Here is a 15199-nt window from a genome sequence, read left to right as displayed (position 1 = left end):
CTGGAGCTCCCCCACAAGTGACCCCATTTTGGAAACTAGACCCCCCAAGGAACTTATCTAGATGCATAGTGATCACTTTGAACCCCCAGGTGCTTCTCAAATTGATCCGTAAAAAAAAAAGTACTTTTTTTCACAAAAATTATCTTTTAGCCTCAGTTTTTTCATTTTCACATGGGCAACAGGATAAAATGGATCCTAAAATTTGTTGGGCAATTTCTCCTGAGCACACCAATACCTCATATGTGGTCATAAACCACTGTTTGGGTGCACGGCAGGGCCCGGAAGGGAAGGAGCGCCATTTGACTTTTTGAATGGAAAATTAGCTCCAATCGTTATCGGACACCATGTCGCGTTTGGAGAGCCCCTGTGTGCCTAAACATTGGAGCTCCCCCACAAGTGACACCATTTTGGAAACTAGACCCCTTAAGGAACTTATCTAGATGTGTAGTGAGCACTTTGAACCCCCAAGTGCCTCACAAAAGTTTATAACATAGAGCAGTGCAAATAAAAAATCATTTTTTTTTCCTCAAAAATGATTTTTTAGCATGCTATTTTTTATTTTCACAAGGGTAACAGGAGAAATTGGACCACAAAAGTTGTTGTCCAGATTGTCCTGAGTACGCTGGTACCCCATATGTGGGGGGGGCACTGTTTGGGTGCACGGCAGGGCGCAGAAGGGAATGAGCGCCATTTGACTTTTTGAAATGAAAATTAGCTCCAATCGTTAGCGGACACCATGTCATGTTTGGAGATCTCCTGTGTGCCTAAACTTTGGAGCTCCCCCACAAATGACCCCATTTTGGAAACTAGACCCCCTAAGGAACTTATCTAGATGCATAGTGAGCACATTGAACCCCCAGGTGATTCACAGAAGTTTATAATGCAGAGCAGTGAAAATAAAAAATCTTTTTTTTTCCTAAAAAAAAATTTTTTAGTCGGCAATTTTTTATTTTCACAAGGGTACCAGGATAAATTGGACCCCAAAAGTTGTTTTCCAGTTTGATCTGAGTACGCTGGTACACATCAGGGCTTGGAAGGGAAGTAGTGACGTTTTGGTATGCAGACTTTGATGGAATGGGCATCATGTTACATTTGCAGAGCCTTTGATGTACCTAAACTGTGGAAACCCCCCACAAGTGACCCCATTATGGAAACTAGACCCCACAAGGAATGTGCCTAGATGTGTGGTGAGCACTTTGAACCCCGAAGTGCTTCACAGAAGATTGTAACGCAGAGCCATGAAAATAAAAAATCTTTTTTTTTCCTCAAAAAATGAATTTTTAGCTCGCAATTTTTTATTTTCACAAGGGTAACAGGAGAAATTGGACCCCAAAAGTTGTTGTCCAGTTTGTCCTGAGTACGCTGGTACCCCATATGTGGGGGGGGAACCACTGTTTGGGCACACGTTGGGTCTTAGCAGGGAAGTAGTGACATTTTGAAATGCTGACTTTGATGGAATGGTCTGCGGGCGTCATGTTACATTTGCTGAGCCCCTGTGTGCCTAAACAGTAGAAACCCCCCACAAGTGACCCCATTTTGGAAACTAGACCCCCCAAGGAACTTATCTAGATGTGTGGTGAGCACCTTGAACCCCCAAGTGCTTCACAGAAGTTTATAATGCAGAGCCGTGAAAATAAAAAATCATTTTTTTTCCCTCAAAAAAAATGATTTTTAGCCCGCTATTTTTTTTTTCACAAGGGTAACAGGATAAATTGGACCCCAAAAGTTATTGTCCAGTTTGTCCTGAGGACGCTGATACCCCATATGTGGGGGATGACCACTGTATGGGCACACGTCAGGGCTCGGAAGGGAAGTAGTGACGTTTTGGTATGCAGACTTTGATGGAATGGTCTGCGGGCATCATGTTACATTTGCAGAGCCCTTGATGTACCTAAACTGTGGAAACCCCCCACAAGTGGCCCCATTTTGGAAACTAGACCCCATAAGGAACTTGCCTAGATGTGTGGTGAGCACCTTGAACCCCGAAGTGCTTCACAGAAGATTGTAACGCAGAGCCATGAAAATAAAAAATCTTTTTTTTCCTCAAAAAATGAATTTTTAGCTCGCAATTTTTTATTTTCACAAGGGTAACAGGAGAAATTGGACCCCAAAAGTTGTTGTCCAGTTTGTCCTGAGTATGCTGATACCCCATATGTGTGGGGGAACCATTGTTTGGGCACATGTCAGGGCTCGGAATGGAAGTAGTGACGTTTTGAAATGCAGACTTTGATGGAATAGTCTGCGGTCATCATTACTTTTGCAGAGCCCCTGATGTGCCTAAACAGTGGAAACCCCCCACAAGTGACCCCATTTTGGAAACTAGACCTTCCAAGGAACTTATGTAGATGTATGGTGAGCACTTTCAACCCCCAAGTGCTTCACAGAAGTTTATAATGCAGAGACGTGAAAATGAAAAAAACATTTTTTTTCCACAAAAATAATTTTTTAGCCCCCAATTTTTTTAATTTCCCAAGGGTAACATGAGAAATTAGTCCCCAAAAGTTGTTGTGCAATTTTTCCTGAGTACGCTGATACCCCATATGTGGGGGTAAACCACTGTTTGGGCATACGTCGGGGCTTGGAAGGGAGGGAGCACCGTTTGACTTTTGGAACGCAAAATTGGCTGGAATCAAAGGTTGCACCATATCGCGTTTGGAGACCCCCTGATGTGCCTAAACAGTGGAAACCCCTCAATTCTAACTCCAACCCTAACCTCAACACACCCCTAACCACAACCCTAACCCCAACACATCCCTAACCCAAATCCCAACCCTAACCATAAACCTAACCCCAACACATCCCTAACCCCAACACTAACCATAGCACTAACGACAAGCCTAACCCTAATTCCAACCCTAACCCTCTTTCCAACCCTAACCCTCTTTCCAACCCTAACCCTCTTTCCAACCCTAACCCTCTTTCCAACCCTAACCCTAATTCCAACCCTAACCCTCTTTTCAACCCTAACCCTCTTTTCAACCCTAACCCTCTTTCCAACCCTAACCCTCTTTCCAACCCTAACCCTCTTTCCAACCCTAACCCTCTTTCCAACCCTAACCCTAATGGAAAAATAAAAATATTTTCTTTATTTTATTAGCTATGCCTACCTATGGGGGTGATAATCGGGGGGGTTCATTTACTTTTTATTTCATTTTGATCACTGTGAGAGTGATCTAAATGAAATAATGGAATCTGCAGCCGGCAGATTCGGGCGGGTGCTACTGCAGCATCGGCCATGGCTGGATTGTAATATTTCATCAATTTTCATTGATGAAATATTACTATCGCTCTGATTGGCTGTTAAAAGTGAAACAGCCAATCAGAGCGATCGTAGCCACGTGGGGGCGAAGCCACGCCCCCTGTGGTGAATTACAAAGCCCCCTGTATCTGCGGGTCATGTGACCTTTCATTGACCCTGGTCACCCGACCCGCAGGGGGGCTTTGAATTCATGACACAGGGTATGCGTCATAGGTCGGATTGGCACCGACTTTCATGACGCATATGCTGTGTCACAGGTCGGGAAGGGGTTAATTGTTGGTTTGGACTGTTAAATACGAATGTGCTGATAACATTAGGCCATATGCCATTACTATGGTAATTTGGTACGGCAATAGCAAAAAAAAAAACAAGTAATAAACTTGTTAACATTCACAATGTGTGTCTGTTCATATTCGTACATGTTCTGTAATGTGTTAGATCGATACAGTCATATGTTAAAGTTTGGGCACCCCTATTAATGTAAACCTTTTTTCTTTATAACAATTTTGTTTTTTGCAACAGCTATTTCAGTTTCATATATCTAATAACTGATGGACTCAGTTATATTTCTGGATTCAAATGAGTTTTATTGTACTAACAGAAAATGTGCAATCTGCATTTAAACAAAATTTGACCTGTGCAAAAGTATGGGCACCCTTATCATTTTCTTGATTTGAACACTCCTAACTACTTTTTACTGACTTCCTGAAGCACTAAATTGGTTTTGTATCCTCATTAAGCTTTGAACTTCATAGCCAGGTGTATCAAATCATGAGAAAAGGTATTTGAGGTGGCCACTTGCAAGTAGTTCTCCTATTTGATTCTCCTATGAAGAGTGGCATCATGGGCTCCTCAAAACAACTCTCAAATGATCTGAAAACAAAGATTATTCAACATAGCTTTTCAGGGGAAGGATACAAAAAGTTGTCTCAGAGATTTAACCTGTCAGTTTCCACTGTGAGGAACATAGTAAGGAAATGGAAGAACACAGGTACAGTTCTTGTTAAGCCCAGAAGTGGCAGGCCAAGAAAAATATCAGAAAGGCAGAGAAGAAGAATGGTGAGAACAGTCAAGGACAATCCACAGACCACCTCCAAAGACCTGCAGCATCATCTTGCTGCAGATGGTGTCACTGTGCATCGGTCAACAATACAGCGCACTTTGCACAAGGAGAAGCTGTATGGGAGAGTGATGCGAAAGAAGCCGTTTCTGCAAGCACGCCACAAACAGAGTCGCCTGAGGTATGCAAAAGCACATTTGGACAAGCCAGTTACATTTTGGAAGAAGGTCCTGTGGATTGATGAAACAAAGATTGAGTTGTTTGGTCATACAAAAAGGCGTTATGCATGGAGGCTAAAAAAACACAGCATTCCAAGAAAAACACTTGCTACCCACAGTAAAATTTGGTGGATGTTCCATCATGCTTTGGGGCTGTGTGGCCAATGCCGGCACTGGGAATCTTGTTAAAGTTGAGGGTCGCATGGATTCAACTCAGTATCAGCAGATTCTTGACAATAATGTGCAAGAATCAGTGAAGAAGTTGAAGTTACACAGGGGATGGATATTTCAGCAAGACAATGATCCAAAACACCGCTCCAAATCTACTCAGGCATTCATGCAGAGGAACAATTACAATGTTCTGGAATGGCCATCCCAGTCCCCAAACCTGAATATCATTGAACATCTGTGGGATGATTTGAAGCGGGCTGTCCATGCTCGGCGACCATCAAATTTAACTGAACTGGAATTGTTTGGTAAACAGGAATTGTCACAAATACCTTCATCCAGGATCCAGGAACTCAATAATAGCTACAGGAAGCGACTAGAGGCTGTTATTTTTGCAAAAGGAGGATCTACGAAATATTAATGTCACTTTTATGTTGAGGTGCCCATACTTTTGCACCGGTCAAATTTTGTTTAAATGCAGATTGCACATTTTCTGTTAGTACAATAAACATCATTTGAATCCAGAAATATAACTGAGTCCATCAGTTATTAGATATATAAAACTGAAATAGCTGTTGCAAAAACCAAAATTGTTATAAAGAAAAAAGGTTAACATTAATAGGGGTGCCCAAACTTTAACATATGACTGTATAGTAACAAGTACTGGTTAAAAAAAGCAAAAAAAAAGGCCAAGCAAACAATCTTTATGAGAACACAACACAACCAAAGCACTACATAGATAAGGCATAATCTTGCCAGGGAGTAGCACCCTGAGGTGTTAGAAAATAAGTTGTAAACACATCACGTACTTTGAGTCCGGAAATTGGATGATGGGGTGGGTTTACATGTGTCCTAGGCCTAGACACATTAGCAGACTCCACTTCAGCATCATCATGTAAGGGGCAGTTATGAATTCTTGTGAAGTTATGTAGGACAACACAGGCTTTAATAACTTCACTGACATTAGCTTCACTCAGCTGAATAGCGGACTGTAGGACCCTCCATTTGGCCGTAAGAATACCGAAGGCACACTCCACCAGTCGCCGAGCACGTGATAGGCGAAAGTTAAATATTCTACGCCGGTGGTCAAGGGTTCATCGTGGATATGGCCTCATGACATGTCTGCTCAATTGAAACGCCTCATCTGCTACAATAACATAAGGCACCGGTTCCAGATTTGAGTTGGGAAGCTGACGTGGTGGTGGTGGTAGGTCAAGCTCATTATTACACAGCCGCTGACCCATAATGGAAGAATTGAAGACTCTGGAGACTCCAGTTCTTCCATAGGCCCCAATATCTACAATTATAAACCTGTAGTGAGTGTCAACCAAAGCCAACAATACTGCAGAAAAATATTGTTTATAATTATAGAATTGGGACCCTGAGTTCGGCGGCTTACGCACACGGATGTGCTTCCCATCTAGGGCTCCAATACATTGTGGAAACTGGCACGTGTCCTCAAATCCACGCGAGATATGCAACCAGTCAGGCATTTTGGGCTCCGGCATTACCACATGATGGAGTCTGGTCCAGATTTCGGAGCATGTTGACCGTACAATGCCAGAGATTGTGGATTTCCCAATTAAAAATTCTAAATGCAGACCAGCATATGAAAGGCCAGTTGAAAGGAAGCGAAAAAAAAACAAAACAAAAAAAAAACATGAGTACACAGCCCAACAAACAACAGATACAGTTTCAGACACATTTAAAGTCGAGGAATTCTAAAGTAGGCATGATGAACATTACATTACAGGCCATGGCTTGGTTCCGTAAGCCACAAGCATATAAATGTTTTTGGGAAATGTGGTGGAAATAATTTAAGATAATAGGGCAATAAGAAATAAGGTTCAAGGTCGGTTAAATAAATATGCAGCTTCACACATCATCAACATATTGGTTTGAGACATACCGTAAGGTGAGGAGTAGACGCTCCTCTGCAGAAATAGCTCTGCGCATCCTCGTGTCCTGAAACGTGATCCCAGGTCGCACAATCTCAAGCAAAATATCAAAGGTAGCAAGGCTCATCCGACAATATTGATAGAACTTCTCCGGATGGCTACGCAGAGATGTATAGAGACGGTGGAAATGGCCTTTAGATATCCTTCGGAGCAAAAGTGGATGGACCCACATTCGTCTACGCCTCCTTGGATCCACAATCACAGGGTATTGATCCCCAAACCGTCGGGATATAACACAATAGAAAAGAACACGCTCAGTGGTGTTAAAAGTCAGCCTGTCTGTCATGTTTAGCACAAAGCAGAGAGAACAAAATCCAAGCACTGACTGTATGGCAAAGGTAGAAGGCTCACACCTGTTGGAGAGCCCATAAATATAGGGCGGGATGATTTTTTAAATGAGTTTCAGGCCTAAAAACCGTTATTTGTCAATTTTGGAATGGTCAGAAAAAAAATTGCCAGACGGACGTCAAACGGATGCTTACATGTGATTAAAATCGGATCAATGAAGAAAAATCGCATCAAAAACGGATCACTGGTCAAGAAACCTTTGTGTGATTTCGGACCGTTAAAATCGGACCGATTTTTTAATGGTGGTGTGTGACTCCAGCCTTAGGCTATGTGCACACGCTGCGGATTCACCAGCGGATTTTTCCGTGCGGATCCGCAGGTAAATAGACCTGCGGTTTTTCTTGCGGATTTGCCAGCGGTTTTCCCCTGCGGTTTGACACCTGGACAATGGATTAGGTGGCAAACCGCAGCAGAATCCGCAAAAAGAATTGACATGTCAATTCTTTCTCTGGATTTAAAACCGCAGCTTTTCCGCAGTGAAAAAAAACGCAGCATGTGCATTGCGGATTGTAAGTCACATAGACTTACATGGTACTGTACACTGTCTGCGGAACTGCTGCGGATCCGCAGAGGCCAAATCCGCTGCGGATCCACAGCAGAATCTGCAGCACGTGCACATAGCCTTAAATCAAAGCGATTACGAAGATAGTGTTCAAGAATAAGGAGAGTGTGCACAAGCAAGCAACGTATAGTGAACAGGGGAAGCAATAAAGGTTACCTTTACCAAGAGGAGATTAGCAGGTGGCAGGAAAATGCAGAACAATCTACTCTTTAGTGAAGGAGACAGGTTTTAGATCCAGAAAAAAAGGCCTTGCATTTCCACAACATTTTGTAAAACATTTAAATCAGGTGAAGAATATCTGTTATAGATGTTATGCCAATACTGAGAGGGGCGGACATACCATTGGTGCAACTTGTGGAGTCATGCAGGGGCCCAACAGATAAAGGGTCCCAATTCCACCTATGATACAGCATTGACACATGATGGATGCATGTACAGCTCTGGCGCAGGTGCCTTCTTCAGTCTGTGACTGCCATTGGATACTGATGAAGGATGACATTTTGTCTAATATTCTAAAAGAAGGGATATGTTCCATTCAAATTATATGTCGTACAAAGGGTGATGATGAATTATTTCCCAGTCTTTTCCACATAAAGGGATCAAGGAAATGTGGTTGTCATGAAATGGATCCTTCAAATGCGGGGTATGCAAAATGTAATATGCATCTGGGCACAATAAATTATATCAAGTTAGAACCAGCGATGGAAAGGAACATTTTAGGCTATGTGCACACACTGCGGATTGGTCTGCGGATTCTTATCTGCAGAACCGCAGGTAAAATGACCTGCGGTTTTACCTGCGGATTGGCCTGCAGTTTTGCCCTGCGGTTTGCCACCTGGACAATGGAATAGGTGGCAAACCGCAGCAGAATCCGCAGAAAGAATTGACATGTCAATTCTTTCTGCGAATTCAAAACCGCAGCTTTTCCGCAGTTAAAAATCCACAGCATGTGCACAGCAGAATGTAAATCCCATAGGATAACATGCTACTGTACACTGTCTGCAGAACTGCTGCAGTTCTGCTGCGGCCAAAACCGCAGCGGAACCGCAGCAAAAACCGCAGCGTGTGCACATAGCCTTAAGGTCCAGAGTTTTATAAATTGTGACAGCCATAATGTTATTTGCTACATTGCTCAATATGCATCTTAATCTGTGTAGGGTGTGCCATGAGTACTTTGAAGGTTCGTATAGTTGAACATACAGTATTTATAAGGCCTCCTTCACATGTCTGTTTCCAGTACGTGTTGCATCCGTTTTTCACAGATAACACAAGTACCCGTGATAACCTATGTTGCAACGTATATGTGGCGCCCCTGAGGCTCAGTCGACACAGAGGTACTGCACCTCCTCCTGAGGTGTGGTGCACCACCATCCAGGTAAGTTGGAGGCTCCTGACCACGCTCCAACACTCGCACCCCCACACAACAGAGTAGTTCAGCAAAGCCACATTGCGGCTCCTTGCTTAGAGAGTAGCAGAGCACCTTTGGTGGCTCCCTGCTTGGAACACGAAACGTGCTGGGAGGTGGGTGGAGTTGAGAATACATAAAAGAGCGGGAAGGTTTAGAATTACAGGTCAGTCTAGGAGAGGAAGCCACTCAGAGAGGAGTGAGGAAAGAAGATCCCTGAGAGAGGGATGGAGGAAGGAGGTGCTGCAGCAGACCTCAGTGACCTGGGTCTGCTGGCACGGGAAAGGAAAGAAGGAGAAAGACATTAAACTGAAACCTGATCTTCCATAAGAGAGAGAGATTAGAACGGAACGAAGGAGTAAAAGGGAACAGAGAGGACGTGGGTTAGAGGAAGAACCCTGCCTAGAAGTTCTAAGCGCAAGGACGGGGCCCGATCCCCGAGGTTGTATGGACACTAATGGTTCTGCAGCAGACACCGGTGGAGTAGTGGGCTGTAAATGCACTACTCCCATCTAAGACTTGGGGGCACAACAGCAACTTGGATAGTGGGCCGGGACTCAGGAGTAGGGAGTCCCCGAAGCAGGCTACAGCTGTCTGCCGTACAAGTAGAGTTCTTGGGAACATCTGTCAGGAGGCACTCCAGTGTAACTCAGTACTGGGAGTACTTCACACTCAAAGGCGCTATAGAGGAGACGTTCAGAAAGGCACTTGTTGGCGGAGCGCTGGAAGGGAGCATTCCATCTGACCTGGAGGTTGATTGAGCTTCTGACCCGGAGGACACAGTATGGAGGCAAAACACAAGCCGCGGAGACACCATCACGTGTTTCTCAACACAAGCAATGACTAGCCAGGTCTTTCCCGGGGAAGGAACAACCACGGGAAGGGCAGTCAACAATGAAGGAAACCACCTATGCCAAAACATGGTATCCATCCACAGACAGCTGTTTCGGGGTATTGCCCCTCATCAGTGTGGAGTAGGAAACTGGCTAGTAGGAGCAATGCCTAGTAAAAGACTGTGAAAATGAGGATGAGTGACCTCATGGAGATCAACATCCAACACTGCGGAGACACCATCACATGTTTCTCAACGCAGTGATCTAGAGCAATGCCCCCATCCCTTATAGGAAATATGCAAAAGCATGCAAAACACAAGCCGCGGAGACACCATCACATGTTTCTCAACGCAAGCAATGACTAGCCAGGTCTTTCCCCGGGAAGGAACAACCACGGGAAGGGCAGTCTCCAATGAAGGAAACCACCTATGCCAAAACATGGTATCCATCCACAAACAGCTGTTTCGGGGTATTGTCCCTCATCAGTGTGGAGTAGGAAACTGGCTAGTAGGAGCAATGCCTAGTAAAAGACTGTGAAAATGAGGATGAGTGACCTCATGGAGATCAACATCCAACACTGCGAAACACCATCACATGTTTCTCAACGCAGTGATCTAGAGCAATACCCCCATCCCTTATAGGAAATATGCAAAAGCATGCAAAACACAAGCCGCGGAGACACCATCACATGTTTCTCAACGCAAGCAATGACTAGCCAGGTCTTTCCCCGGGAAGGAACAACCACGGGAAGGGCAGTCTCCAATGAAGGAAACCACCTATGCCAAAACATGGTATCCATCCACAAACAGCTGTTTCGGGGTATTGTCCCTCATCAGTGTGGAGTAGGAAACTGGCTAGTAGGAGCAATGCCTAGTAAAAGACTGTGAAAATGAGGATGAGTGACCTCATGGAGATCAACATCCAACACTGCGAAACACCATCACATGTTTCTCAACGCAGTGATCTAGAGCAATGCCCCCATCCCTTATGGGAAATATGCAAAAGCATGCAAAACACAAGCCGCGGAGACACCATCACCTGTTTCTCAACGCAAGCAATGACTAGCCAGGTCTTTCCCCGGGAAGGAACAACCACGGGAAGGGCAGTGTCCAATGAAGGAAACCACCTTTGCCAAAACATGGTATCCATCCACAGACAGCTGTTTCGGGGTCTTGCCCCTCATCAGTGTGGAGTAGGAAACTGGCTAGTAGGAGCAATGCCTAGTAAAAGACTGTGAAAATGAGGATGAGTGACCTCATGGAGATCAACATCCAACACTGCGGAGACACCATCACATGTTTCTCAACGTAGTGATCTAGAGCAATGCCCCCATCCCTTATAGGAAATATGCAAAAGCATGCAAAACACAAGCCGCGGAGACACCATCACGTGTTTCTCAACGCAAGCAATGACTAGCCAGGTCTTTCCCCGGGAAGGAACAACCACGGGAAGGGCAGTCAACAATGAAGGAAACCACCTATGCCAAAACATGGTATCCATCCACAGACAGCTGTTTCGGGGTATTGCCCCTCATCAGTGTGGAGTAGGAAACTGGCTAGTAGGAGCAATGCCTAGTAAAAGACTGTGAAAATGAGGATGAGTGACCTCATGGAGATCAACATCCAACACTGCGGAGACACCATCACATGTTTCTCAACGCAGTGATCTAGAGCAATGCCCCCATCCCTTATGGGAAATATGCAAAAGCATGCAAAACACAAGCCGCGGAGACACCATCACCTGTTTCTCAACGCAAGCAATGACTAGCCAGGTCTTTCCCCGGGAAGGAACAACCACGGGAAGGGCAGTGTCCAATGAAGGAAACCACCTATGCCAAAACATGGTATCCAACCACAGACAGCTGTTTCAGGGTCTTGCCCCTCATCAGTGTGGAGTAGGAAACTGGCTAGTAGGAGCAATGCCTAGTAAAAGACTGTGAAAATGAAGATGAGTGACCTCATGGAGATCAACATCCAACACTGCGGAGACACCATCACATGTTTCTCAACGCAGTGATCTAGAGCAATGCCCCCATCCCTTATGGGAAATACTCCACACTGATGAGGGGCAATACCCCGAAACAGCTGTCTGTGGATGGATACCATGTTTAGGCATAGGTGGTTTCCTTCATTGGAGACTGCCCTTCCCGTGGTTGTTCCTTCCCGGGGAAAGACCTGGCTAGTCATTGCTTGCGTTGAGAAACACGTGATGGTGTCTCCGCGGCTTGTGTTTTGCATGCTTTTGCATATTTCCCATAAGGGATGGGGGCATTGCTCTAGATCACTGTGTTGAGAAACATGTGATGGTGTCTCCGCATTGTTGGATGTTGATCTCCATGAGGTCACTCATCCTCATTTTCACAGTCTTTTACTAGGCATTGCTCCTACTAGCCAGTTTCCTACTCCACACTGATGAGGGGCAATACCCCGAAACAGCTGTCTGTGGATGGATGCCATGTTTTGGCATAGGTGGTTTCCTTCATTGGAGACTGCCCTTCCCGTGGTTGTTCCTTCCCGGGGAAAGACCTGGCTAGTCATTGCTTGCGTTGAGAAACACGTGATGGTGTCTCCGCGGCTTGTGTTTTGCATGCTTTTGCATATTTCCCATAAGGGATGGGGGCATTGCTCTAGATCACTGCGTTGAGAAACATGTGATGGTGTCTCCGCAGTGTTGGATGTTGATCTCCATGAGGTCACTCATCCTCATTTTCACAGTATGGAGGCAGGCACCTGTGTGTATTACAGACTGGGAGTAAAGATTTGGAACTGCAAGCCCTGGTGTCCTCCATTCATTCTTGCGCCAGCGCATCCAGCCCTGCTACATCTGGGTACCAGCTTCTACACTGCTTGTGCCTCTCCTCTTCCCCCACAATCTACACTGGCCTGGGGCTACAGCTCCACCTGTGGGGAGCTTCACCATCTTGGCTGCAACACACCACCAGCCCCAGAGGATCTGCATGCAGCGTCTGCCTAACATCCCACTTGCCGAACACCACAGGTGGCGTCACGAACTATTCATTCAAATCATTACATTCCCCCATTACTTGGGCACCCAGGGCCACGGACTGGGTCCCCGCTGCTGTAGCACATCCTGCTGATACCGGCCTGGTACCGAGTACCCCCACGGCCCTGGGAGGGTGACTCAACTTGGCGTCACGAACAGGTTAACGAGACCCGATGCCATCGGGTTCTGTGTGCCTAAGATTTGTTGGACTTAAAACTTTTGAGAATGTGCAGAAGACCCAATTTAATAGACTGTAAAATGAACATTAAAAATGGCCGCTGGCGTGGAGAAGAAGGGCGTGACGATACGGGAGGTCCTAGGAAAAGACCACGAACAGTCTTGGGCCTCCCCTGCCTGAATTACTATGTGACAGCAACTTTGCCCACCCCCCGAGGGGTTCGTATACTGGCTTGGTATGGAGGCGCTGGAAGAAGACGCCGCCCCAAGAAGGAGGAGCAGAAGCCAGTGGCGAGAAAGGGGCCAAGACAGGAAGAACGCCAGAACGCCATGATGGAAGAAGAGGGAAGGAGGCCTGCGGAGCGCGGGGAGGTGGATCTCCCTGGCGTCATGGCTGAAGGCTCAAACCCTGCTTCTAGGATGACCCGCCAGCAGCTGGAGGACGAAATTGCCCAGCTGATGCGCTGCCTGCAACTGAGGCAGGAAGCGCTATGGACATTGAATCTGCAGCACGCCCAGGAAGGGCCTACACCTGCGGTACCTGGGTCTGCTGGCACGGGAAAGGAAAGAAGGAGAAAGACATTAAACTGAAACCTGATCTTCCATAAGAGAGAGAGATTAGAACGGAACGAAGGAGTATAAGGGAACAGAGAGGACGTGGGTTAGAGGAAGAACCCTGCCTAGAAGTTCTAAGCGCAAGGACGGGGCCCGGTCCCCGAGGTTGTATGGACACTAATGGTTCTGCAGCAGACACCGGTGGAGTAGTGGGCTGTAAATGCACTACTCCCATCTAAGAATTGGGGGCACAGCAGCAACTTGGATAGTGGGCCGGGACTCAGGAGTAGGGAGTCCCCGAAGCAGGCTACAGCTGTCTGCCGTACAAGTAGAGTTCTTGGGAACATCTGTCAGGAGGCACTCCAGTGTAACTCAGTACTGGGAGTACTTCACGCTTAAAGGCGCTATAGAGGAGACGTTCAGAAAGGCACTTGTTGGCGGAGCGCTGGAAGGGAGCATTCCATCTGACCTGGAGGTTGATTGAGCTTCTGACCCGGAGGACACAGTACGGAGGCAAAACACAAGCCGCGGAGACACCATCACGTGCTTCTCAACGCAAGCAATGACTAGCCAGGTCTTTCCCCGGGAAGGAACAACCACGGGAAGGGCAGTCTCCAATGAAGGAAACCACCTATGCCAAAACATGGTATCCATCCACAGACAGCTGTTTTGGGGTATTGCCCCTCATCAGTGTGGAGTAGGAAACTGGCTAGTAGGAGCAATGCCTAGTAAAAGACTGTGAAAATGAGGATGAGTGACCTCATGGAGATCAACATCCAACACTGCGGAGACACCATCACATGTTTCTCAACGCAGTGATCTAGAGCAATGCCCCCATCCCTTGTGGGAAATATGCAAAAGCATGCAAAACACAAGCCGCGGAGACACCATCACGTGTTTCTCAACGCAAGCAATGACTAGCCAGGTCTTTCCCCGGGAAGGAACAACCACGGGAAGGGCAGTCTCCAATGAAGGAAACCACCTATGCCAAAACATGGTATCCATCCACAGACAGCTGTTTCGGGGTATTGCCCCTCATCAGTGTGGAGTAGGAAAATGGCTAGTAGGAGCAATGCCTAGTAAAAGACTGTGAAAATGAGGCTAAGTGACCTCATGGAGATGAACATCCAACACTGCGGAGACACCATCACATGTTTCTCAACGCAGTGATCTAGAGCAATGCCCCCATCCCTTATGGGAAATGCTCCACACTGATGAGGGGCAATACCCCGAAACAGCTGTCTGTGGATGGATACCATGTTTAGGCATAGGTGGTTTCCTTCATTGGAGACTGCCCTTCCCGTGGTTGTTCCTTCCCGGGGAAAGACCTGGCTAGTCATTGCTTGCGTTGAGAAACACGTGATGGTGTCTCCGCGGCTTGTGTTTTGCATGCTTTTGCATATTTCCCATAAGGGATGGGGGCATTGCTCTAGATCACTGTGTTGAGAAATATGTGATGGTGTCTCCGCATTGTTGGATGTTGATCTCCATGAGGTCACTCATCCTCATTTTCACAGTCTTTTACTAGGCATTGCTCCTACTAGCCAGTTTCCTACTCCACACAGATGAGGGGCAATACCCCGAAACAGCTGTCTGTGGATGGATACCATGTTTTGGCATAGGTGGTTTCCTTCATTGGAGACTGCCCTTCCC

At 46.2% G+C, this 15199-nt stretch overlaps 1 protein-coding gene across 2 annotated transcripts in view; it reads right to left on the bottom strand.

Moving 5' to 3' along the window:
- Nucleotides 1–15199, bottom strand: part of LRRC3 (leucine rich repeat containing 3) — a 78612-nt gene that overhangs the window by 20525 nt on the left and 42888 nt on the right. The window contains exon 1 of one of the 2 annotated variants that reach the window (XM_073551568.1): nt 6615–8548. The exons of the other annotated variant lie outside the window; for it this stretch is intronic. The gene's annotated coding sequence lies outside the window, so the exon portion shown is untranslated. Of the gene's footprint in view, nt 1–6614; nt 8549–15199 lie in introns of those variants that run through there. 2 annotated transcript variants of the gene reach the window in all.

Source organism: Dendrobates tinctorius, unplaced genomic scaffold, assembly GCF_039654945.1.
Source record: "Dendrobates tinctorius isolate UK_male_01 unplaced genomic scaffold, ASM3965494v1 ptg000177l, whole genome shotgun sequence".
Lineage (NCBI taxonomy): Eukaryota > Metazoa > Chordata > Amphibia > Anura > Dendrobatidae > Dendrobates > Dendrobates tinctorius.
Note: the sequence above shows the minus strand (reverse complement) of the source record. Positions and strands in the feature narration are given on the sequence as shown.